Source organism: Arachis duranensis, chromosome 4 (genome assembly GCF_000817695.3).
Source record: "Arachis duranensis cultivar V14167 chromosome 4, aradu.V14167.gnm2.J7QH, whole genome shotgun sequence".
Taxonomy (NCBI): Eukaryota; Viridiplantae; Streptophyta; class Magnoliopsida; order Fabales; family Fabaceae; genus Arachis; species Arachis duranensis.
Window position 1 is genome coordinate 85,293,226 of NC_029775.3, and position 10,995 is coordinate 85,304,220.

General features: G+C 36.8%; 1 non-coding gene across 1 annotated transcript; it reads left to right on the forward strand.

Moving 5' to 3' along the window:
* The first annotated feature begins 954 nt into the window (after nucleotides 1-954).
* On the forward strand, nucleotides 955-1,058 carry LOC127747222 (small nucleolar RNA R71). The gene has a single exon (XR_008009024.1). It is a non-coding gene; the product is annotated as a small nucleolar RNA R71 (small nucleolar RNA).
* Nucleotides 1,059-10,995: the final 9,937 nt, after the last annotated feature.

Here is a 10,995-nt window from a genome sequence, read left to right on the forward strand (position 1 = left end):
AGAGGAAGAATACTCATCAGAGCTCATGAATGGTAATAAGAAGTTCAGTGGAATCTCTATGGTCTCTGTATGAGCCTCAGACTCCTTTGGTTCCTCAATAGGGAACTCCTTGTTGGCCAGTGGACGTCCCATGAGGTCTTCCTCACTGGGAATCACTGCCTTTTCCTCCTCTACAGGTTTGGCCATGTTGGTTATAGTAATGGCATTGCACTCTCTTTTTGGATTCTCTTCTTTATTGCTTGGGAGAGTACTAGGAGGAGTTTCAGTAACTCTTTTACTCAGCTGACCCACTTGTACCTCCAAATTTTTTATGGAGGACCGTGCCTCATTCATGAAACTGAGAGTGGTCTTAGATAGATCATAGACTATGGTTGCTAAGCCAGAGAAGCTCTGCTCAGAATTCTCTGTCTGTTACTGAGAAGATGATGGGAAAGGCTTGCTATTCCCAAACCTGTTTCTCCCACCATTATTGTTATTGACGCCTTGTTGAAGCTTCTGTTGATCCTTCCATGAGAAATTTGAGTGAATTCTCCATGAAGGGTTATAGGTGTTTCCATAGGGTTCTCCCATATAATTCACCTCTTCTATTGTAGGATTCTCAGGGTCATAAGCTTCTCCTTCAGAGGAGGCTTCTTTAGTACTGCCGGATGTAGCCTGGAATCCAGTCAAACTCTGAGAAATCATATTGACATGCTGAGTCAATATTTTTTTCCGAGCCATATGGCATTCAAAGTATCAATCTCAAGAACTCCTTTCTTCTGAGTTGTCCCATTGTTTACAAGATTTCTTTCATAAGTGTACATGAACTGGTTATTTGCAACCATCTCAATGAGTTCCTGGGCTTCTGTAGGCATTTTCAAATGAAAAGATCCACCAGTAGAGTGGTCCAATGACATCTTGGATAACTCAGACAGACCATCATAGAATATACATATGATGCTCCATTACGGAAACATGTCAGAAGGACACCTTTTGGTTAATTGCTTGTACATTTCCCAAGCTTCATAGAGGAATTCACCTTCCTTCTGTCTAAAGGTTTGGACGTCCACTCTGAGCTTACTCATCTTTTGAGGTGGAAAGAATTTGGTCAAGAAAGCATTGACTAGCTTGTCCCTAGAGTTCAGGCTTTCTCTAGGTTGTGAGTCCAACCATGTCCTAGCTCTGTCTCTTACAGCAAAGGGAAAAAGCATAAGTCTGTAGACCTCAGGATCAACCCCATTGGTCTTAACAGTATCACAGATCTGCAAGAATTTAGATAAGAATTGATGAGGATCTTCTGATGGAAGTCCATGAAACTTGTAGTTCTGCTGCATTAGAAAAACTAATTGAGGCTTAAGCTCAAAGTTGTTTGCTCCAATGGCAGGAATTGAGATGCTTCTTCCATAGAAGTTGGAAGTTGGTGCAGCATAGTCACCAAGCATCTTCCTTGCATCTCCACCATTGTTGTTATTTTTGGCTGCCATGTCTTCTTTTTCGAAAATTTATGTCAGGTCCTCTCCAGAGAATTGTGCTTTAGCTTCTCTTAGCTTCCTCTTCAGAGTCCTTTCAGGTTCAGGATCGGCTTCAACAAGAATATTTTTATCCATGTTCCTGCTCATATGAAAAAGAAGAGAACAGAAAAGAAGAGGAATCCTCTATGTCACAGTACAGAGATTTCTTTATGTGAGTAGAAGAAGAGAAGAAGAGAAGAATGAGGTAGAGAGAAAATAAAGAGAATTCGAACACAGAGAGGGAGAGAGGGTTCGAATTTTAAGAAGAAGAGAAGTGTTAGTAAATAAATAAAATAAATAGAAAGAGAGAGAGGGAAATTCGAAAATTAAAAGAAAAGAAAAGAAAAATATTTTTGTTTTTATTTTAATTATTGGTTAGTATTCAAAATTTAAGAAAGGAAATAAAAGCAAATTGAAAACTAATTGAATTAATTAATTAAAGAGATTTTTGAAAAATTTGTTAGTTAGTTTTCGAAATTAATGATAGAGAAAAGTAGTTAGGTGGTTTTGAAAAAGATAAGAAATAGTAAACTTTTTAAAATTAAAACAAACAAATCAAGTAATTAGTTGAAAAATATTTGAAAATAATTTTTGAAAAGATAAGAAATTAGAAAAAGATTTTGAAATTAAAATTTTAAAAAGATATGATTGAAATTTATTTTGAAAAATATTTGAAAAAGAAATTAAGAAGATTTGATTTTTGAAATTAAAGTTGATAACTTGACTAACAAGAAACTAAAAGATATGATTCTAGAATTTAAAGATTGAACCTTTCTTAACAAGAAAGTCACAAACTTGAAATTTTTGAATCAAAATATTAAATGTTAGCAATAATTTCGAAAATATGAAATAAAATTAAGAAAAAGATTTTAAAAATTTGTTTAAAGATTTTCGAAAACATAAAGAAAAAGATGAAAAAGATTTTTGAAAATTTATTTTGAAGAATTTTCAAAAAACATGAAAGAAGAATGGAAAAATTTGATTTTGAAAAAGATTTGAAAAGATAGAATTTTTAAATTGAAATTTTGACTTGACTAATAAGAAACAACTAAATTTTAAAAAATTTTGACTAAGTCAACCCAAAATTTCGAAATTTATGAGTAAAATAAGAAAAATATATTATTTTAATTTTTTGAATTAATGAAGAAAGAGAAAAACAACAAAATGACACATGACATAGAAATTTAAGATAAAAAATAAATAATGCATGCAAGAACACTTTGAATGTTAAGATGAACACCAAAAACACTTTGAAGATCAAGATGAACATCAAGAACATATTTTTGAAAATTTTTAAGAAAAGAAAGACATGCAAGACACCAAACTTAAAAATTTTTAATGTTTAGACACCATGAATTCGAAAATTCACAAGAAAAATAAGAAAAGACACAAAACAAGAAAATTTAAAGATCAAACAAGGAAAATCATCAAGAACAACTTGAAGATCAATGAAGAACACAATGCATATATTTTCAAAAATTAAAGAAAAATTAAAACATGCAATTGACACCAAACTTAAAATTTGACTCAAAACTCAAACAAGAAACACAAAATATTTTTGATTTTATGATTTTATTAATTTTTTTGTATTTTTCAAAAATAAAAATAAAAATAAAAGAAAGCTTAAACATAAAATAAAATTACCTAATCTAAGCAACAAGATGAACCGTCAGTTGTCCAAACTCGAACAATCCCCGGCAACGGCGCCATAAACTTGGTGCACGAAATTGTGATCACACTTTTCACAACTCCGCACAACTAATCAGCAAGTGCACTGGGTCGTCCAAGTAATACCTTACGTGAGTAAAGGTCGATCCCACGGAGATTGTCAGCTTGAAGCAAGCTATGGTCATCTTGTAAACCTCAGTCAGGCGGATTCAAATGGTTATAAGGATTTGATAATTAAAAGATAAATACAAAGGAAAATAACATAGAGATACTTATGTAATTCATTGGTGGGAATTTCATATAAGCGTTTGGAGATGCTTTGTTGCTTCTGAACCTTTGCTTTCCTATTGTCTTTATCCAATCATGCATCCTCCCTTCCATGGCAAGCTGTAAGTTGGTGGATCACCATTGTTAATGGCTACCATCCGTCCTCTTAGTGAAAATGGTCCTCTACGATTTCTGCAAGGTTAATCAACTGTCAGATTTCTCGTCTCGGATGAAAAATACCAGGCACAGCTACCGCATGGCTAATTAGTTGTCTGTTCTCACTTGTGTCGGAATAAGATCCATTGATCCTTTTGCGCACTGTCATTGCATCCAACAGTCGTGAGTTTGAAGGTCATCACAGTCATCCCCTACCAGATCCTACTCGGAATACCACAGATAAGGTTTAGACTTTCCGGATCTCAGGAATGCTGCCAATTGTTTCTAGCCTATACCACGAAGGTTCTAATCTTAGATTCATATACTCTGTTGTTAGGAGAGACGATATGAATCATTGATTAGAGACCCAAGAGATTATACTCCGGCTGTCGTCCAATGACTACGTTGAACATCATGTAGACCGCTTTGTGGTTGTCAGGCATGCGGATCTTGGCTAAGCGAGTACTGAAGATAGTGGGTGATTGTCACGGGTCACCCCTTCAGTCTGACTTAACTGAGTTCAGTACAAGAGTATATCTTGGAGAAGAAGTAGGCGTGAATTGAAGGAAAAACAATAGTACTTGCATTAATTCATGAGGAACAGCAGAGCTCCTCACCTTAATCTATGAGGTGTAGAAACTCCACCGTTGAAAATACATAAGAACAAAAGGTCTAGGCATGGCCGAATGGCCAGCCTCTCCCAAACATGCAAAATGATCTAAAGATAAGTCTAAAGATATGAATACAATAGTAAAGAGTACTATTTATACTAAACTAGTAAACTAAGTTTACAGAAAATGAGTAACTAAGTGCAGATAGTGCATAAATCCACTTCTGGGGCCCACTTGGTGTGTGTTTAGGCTGAGCATTAAAGCTTTCACGTGCATAAGCTCTTCTTGGAGTTTAAACGCCAGCTTGGGTGCCAGTTTGGGCGTTTAACTCTAGCTTTGGTGCCAGTTCTGGCGTTTTACGCCAGAAAAAGGTCTCTGGTGGGCGTTTGGACGCCAGTTTGGGCCATCAAATCTCAGGCAAAGTATGAACTATTATATATTGCTGGAAAGCCCAAGATGTCTGCTTTCCAACGCAATTAAGAACGCGCCAATTGGGCTTCTGTAGCTCGAGAAAATCCACTTCAAGTGTAGGGAGGTCAAGATCCAACAGCATTTTCAGTCCTTTCTTAGCCTCTGAATCAGATTTTTGCTCAGGTCCCTTAATTTCAGCCAGAAAATACCTGAAATCACAGAAAAACACAAAAACTCATAGCAAAGTCCAGAATTATGAATTTTGCATAAAAACTAATAAAAATATACTAAAAAATAACTAAAACATACTAAAAACTATGTAAAAACAATGCCAAAAAGCGTATAAATTATCCGCCCATCAATCATCTCTATAGGTTCTGACAATGGAGGAGCAATTGCAATTCGAGACACAAATGCACGTGGGAAGAGGTGGATAGGTCACCTTGCTTGATCAAGAAAAGATCCTCTTCAAGTTCTGCAATCCGGAACACATCTCCTTGGTAAAATCTCTTCTTTAAATCTTCCCACAAATTGTTAGCCACACCATTCCAAATCACACTATTTCAAATATCTTGGCTGAGAGACAAATTGATCCAAGAAACTACCGTCGTATTACACCTTTTCCATGCTTCATAAGTTGGATCGGTTTCAATTGGTTTTGGGAGAGAACCATCAACAAATGTGATCTTGTTCTTTGAAATTAGGGCTCGCAACATCAATCTTGACCACAAATTATAAATCTTGTGATTTAATATTTTAGATATGAGGGGGTTACCTGGACTATCACCAGGATGAAGAAAGAATGGGGATGAGGGATCCATGATAGGATTAGCTAGAGGACGAGGAGAATTTGCCTGGAAGCTATTGATCTGAGCTACCAGATAAGCTAGGGCATTGAGATTGATGCCACTGGGTGCTGGTTGTGTGTTAATCATTGGAGAATCCATGGCTTGAAATTCAGAAATCAATGAATATGAGAAATTGATGCAAATTCGGATCTTCTTTTCTTGATCTCCTTGATCGAAAATGCTTCATTTCAAGATGTGTGGTGTATGAAACTAGACAAATCTCATCAATCTCGATGGTATGAGTTCAAGAAAAGAGGAGAAAATAAGAAAGGAGAAAGAAATTGAAGAAAAAGAAAAAAATTCAGAGAAAAATTGTGAAATTGTGAGGAGAAGAAACAGAACAGAAAGAGTGATCGAAGTGATTGCAAGCGGCAATCGCTCACCGTAACATGTTAAAATCATACTTGGGAGACATTGAAAAGAGAGATAAACTTGAATTGAAACTCTGAATCTGAAAGATCCACAAACCAGAGGAAGAGAGGGTGAAGTTGAGGGAACTAACAATTCTAGTTCTCACTCAGCTAATCTAATGACTTTTTGACTAACAATTGATTATATACACTAACCTTGTAACTAACTATCTATACTACACTAGTATATGCGTATTACTATTGTACTCACTCTTTGTATATGTATGTACCTATTACTACTGTACTTACTCTTTATATATGTATTAGCTTATTACCCAAGTGACAGGTGGCGCTAGGGTTCGACAGGGGGAAGATGGCAGGGCTATGGATTAGGGGGGAGGCTGGTTCATGATGGTGGTTCGACGCTGAGAAGAGACGCGAGCTGGAGTCGACTCGCGATGGTGGTTCCACCATGGGTCAGGGGTGAGGGGAAGAGAAAAGAGGAGAGGAAGAAAAAAAGAGAAAGGGTTGCGGCGGTGGTCTGAGATAGTGATGGATGGTGATGATGGTGAAGAAGATGAGGATGATGATGGATGTTGGTTGGCTCAGAGAAGAGGAAAGGGGAAGAGCTTTGTTGGCTCAGAGGAAGGTTGTGGCTTCTCATTTTTCTAATATGTGCGTACACACAAATAAGTGTGCAGGCACAGAGTAAAGAACCTGAAATTGGGGGGTGCTATTTTGTGCGTGTGCACAATTTTTTTTTGTTTTAAACGCGATTTCACTCAACATTTCAATATGCATATAAACAAAAATAACAAAAAATATGTAACTATTTACATTGAATTTTAAACTTATCCAAAATTTTATTTTTCAAATCATAATTATTGAACTATTCAAAGCATTTGTAATATGCACAAACAAAAATCTACTCAAAACTATTTCAACCATTCAAAAACTAATTAAAAATTTTAAACATGTAAATTCAAATAAAAAAGACAATTTCAAACAAGATTACTAATTACTCAAATACACATTTTAAAATAAAGATCTATTAAGACAAGTTAACAACCAAACCAAGAAATATATTTATTGGAATGAAATAAAGGAGAACAGTTGAAAAGTTTTACAATAGTGGGGTGTCTCCCACCAAGAACTTCTATTTAGAGTCCTTAAGTTGGATTTTTAGAGAAGCTCTCAATAAGGAGGCTTGTGCTTCCATTCTTCCTTGAATCTCCACCCATACTTGCATTTTCCATGGCTTTTAAGATTCCAAAACTTGTGCACCCAATCTTCTTGTGGATTTCCTTTATTTCATCTAGGTAACAAACATTTGAAATTTCCAATTCCTACAACACAATAGCAACTAAACTCATAGTCCAATGGGTGAGAATTCATAGGAGAAAAAGAAAACAAAAACAAAAGATAATAAGAACAAGTAAAATAAACTCCTAAAACTAGCAAAAACAAGCAACCAATCAAAGACAAACTATTCACATATTCACATATTAACAATAGCCAAATGGTACATGAAATCGTGAATCACACTTTTTACAACTCCTCGCAACTAACCAGCAAGTGCACTGGGTCATCCAAGCAATACCTTACGTGAGTAAGGGTCGATTCCACGGAGATTGTCGGCTTAAAGCAAGCTATGGTCATCTTGTAAATCTCAGTTAGGCAGATTCAAATGGTTATGGGGTTTTGATAATTAAAAGATAAATAAGACATAAAATAAGATAGAAATACTTCTGTAATTCATTGGTGGGAATTTTATATAAGCGTATGGAGATCCTTTGTTCCTTCTGAATCTCTGCTTTCCTATTGCTTTCATCCAGTCATGTGTACTCCTTTCCATGGCAAGCTGTATGTTGGGGATCACTGTTGTCAATGGCTACGGTCCGTCCTCTCAGTGAAAATGGTCCTCTACAGTTTCCCGCATGGCTAATCTACTATCGGTTCTCGATCATGTCGGAATAAGATCCATTGATCCTTTTGCGCACTGTCACTGCGCCCAGCACTCGCGAGTTTGAAGCTCGTCACAGTCATCCCATCCCAGATCCTACTCAGAATACCACATACAAGGTTTAGACTTTCTGGATCTCAAGTATGCTGCCAATTGATTCTAGCTTATACCACGAAGTCTCTGATCTCACGGAATGGAAGGCTTTGTTGTCAGGAGAGGCAACCATGCGTCGTGGATCAGGAGGCTAAGAGATACACACTCAAGCTATTGCATGTAAAACGGAAGTGGTTGTCAGGCACGCGTTCATAAGGAAGAATGATGATGAGTGTCATGGATCATCACATTCATCATATTGAAGTGCGAGTGAATATCTTAGAATAAGAATAAGCTTGAATTGAATAGAAGAACAGTAGTAATTGCATTAATTCATGAGGAACAGCAGAGCTCCACACCTTAATCTATGAGGTATAGAAACTCCACCGTTGAAAATACATAAGTGATAATAGAGTTCATTGGTTTCGGCCTCAGAGGGGGAATAGAATAACCAAGACTACTAATACAATGAGAACAAGTAATATTTATACTAAAACTAGTAGCTAGGGTTTACAGAAAATGAGTAACTAAGGTAGATAGTGCAAAAATCTACTTTCGGGGCCCACTTGGTGTGTGCTTGGGCTGAGCATTGAAGCTTTCATGTGCATAGGCTTTTCTTGGAGTTAAACGCCAACTCTAATTCCAGTTTGGGCATTTAACTCCATCTTTTATGCCAGTTCTGGCTTTAAACGCCAGAAAAGGGTCTCTGACCCGCGTTTTGACACCAATTTGGGCTATCAAATCTCGAGAAAAGTATGGATTATTATCATTGCTGGAAAGCCCAAGATGTCTACTTTCCAATGCAATTGAGAGCGTACCAATTGGGCCTCTGTAGCTCCACAAAATCCATTTCGAGTGTAGGGAGGTCAGAATCCAACAACATCTGCAGTCCTTTTTCAGCCTCTGAATCAGATTTTTACTCAGGTCCCTCAATTTCAGCTAGAAAATACCTGAAATCATAGAAAAACACACAAACTCATAGTACGTCCAGAAATATAATTTTTGCATAAAAACTAATAATTATATACTAAAAACTAACTAAATCATACTAAAAACTACCTAAAAACAATGCTAAAAAGCGTATAAATTATCCGCTCATCACAGTACCAAACTTAAATTGTTGCTTGTCCCCAAGCAACTGAAAACAAAATAGAATAAAAAAAGAGAATATACAATGAATTCCAAAATATCAATGAAGCTTAGCTCCAATTAGATGAGCGGGACTAGTAGCTTTTTGCTTCTGAACACTTTTGGCATCTCACTTTATCCTTTGAAGTTCAGAATGATTGGCATCTCTAGGAATTCAGAATTAAGATAGTGTTATTGATTCTTCTAGTTCAGTATGTTGATTCTTGAACACAGCTACTTTATGAGTCTTGACCGTGACCCTAAGCACTTTGTTTTCCAGTATTACCACCGGATACATAAATGCCACAGACACATAATTGGGTGAACCTTTTCAGATTGTGACTCAGCTTTGCTAAACTCCCCAGTTAGAGGTGTCCAGAGTTCTTAAGCACACTCTTTTTGCTTTGGATCACGACTTTAACCACTCAGTCTCAAGCTTTTCACTTGGACCTTCATGACACAAGCACATGGTTAGGGACAGCTTGATTTAGCCACTTAGGCCAGGATTTTATTCCTTTGGGCCCTCCTATCCATTAATGCTCAAAGCCTTGGATCCCTTTTACCCTTGCCTTTTGATTTAGAGGGCTATTGGCTTTTTTTGCTTGCTTTTTCTTTTTTTCGCCATTTTTTTTCGCAAGCTTTGTTTTTCACTATTTTTTCTTGCTTCAAGAATCAATTTCATAATTTTTTTCAGATTATTAATAACATTTCTCCTTTTTCATCATTCTTTCAAGAGCCAACAATTTTAACATTCATAACTTCACTATCAAAAATATGCACTGTTCAAGCTTTCATTCAAAAAACAAAAAGTATTGCCACCACATCAACATAATTAAACCAATTTCAAGATAGAATTTGAAATTCATGTACTTCTTGTTCTTTTGCAATTAAAATAATTTGTTTAAGAAAGGTGAAGGATTCATGGAATTATTCATAGCTTCGAGACACAGACACTAGACACTAATGATCATGTAATAAAGACACAAACATAGACAAAACACCAAGCATAAAAATAAAAAAAACAGAAAAATAAGAACAAGGAGATTAAAGAACGGGTCCACCTTAGTGATAGCGGCTAGTTCTTCTTCTTGAAGATCCTATGGAGTGCTTGAGCTCCTCAATGTATCTTCCTTGCCTTTGTTGCTCTTCCCTCATGACTATTTGATCCTCCCTAATTTCATGGAGAATAATCCAGTGCTCTTGGTGCTCCATCCTTAGTTGCTCCATATTGAAACTCAAATCTCCTAGAGAAGTATTGAGTTGTTCCCAATAGTTGTGTGGAGAAAAATGTATCCCCTGAGGCATCTCAGGGATTTCTTGATGAGGGACTTCCTCATGCTCTTGTTGAGGTCCATGAGTGAGCTCTCTTGTTTGCTCCATCCTCCTTTTAGTGATGGGCTTGTCCTCTTCAATGAGGATGTTTTCTTTTATGACAATTCCAGCTAAATTGCATAGGTGACAGATGAGATGAGGGAAGGCTAACCTTGCCAAAGTGGAAGGTTTGTCAGCAACCTTGTATAGTTTTAGAGGTATGATCTCATGAACTTCCACTTCCTCTCCAATCATGATGCTATGGATCATGATAGCCTGATCCACAGTCACTTCGGATCGGTTGCTAGTAGGAATAATAGAGCGTTGGATGAATTCCAACCATCCTCTAGCCACGGGTTTAAGGTCATGCCTTCTCAATTGAACCGGCTTGACTTTGTAGTCTCTTTTCCACTGAGCTCCTTCCACATATATGTCCATGAGGACTTGGTCCAACCTTTGATCAAAGTTGACCCTTCTAGTGTAGGGCGTGCATCTCCTTGCATCATTGGTAAGTTGAGTGCCAACCTTACATTTTCCAGACTGAAATCTAAGTATTTTCCCTGAACCATTGTAAGCCAATTCTTTGGGTTTGGGTTCACACTTTGATCATGGTTCTTGGTGATCCATGCATTGGCATAGAACTCTTGAACCATTAAGATTCCGACAGGTTGAATGGGGTTGGTGAGAACTTCCCAACCT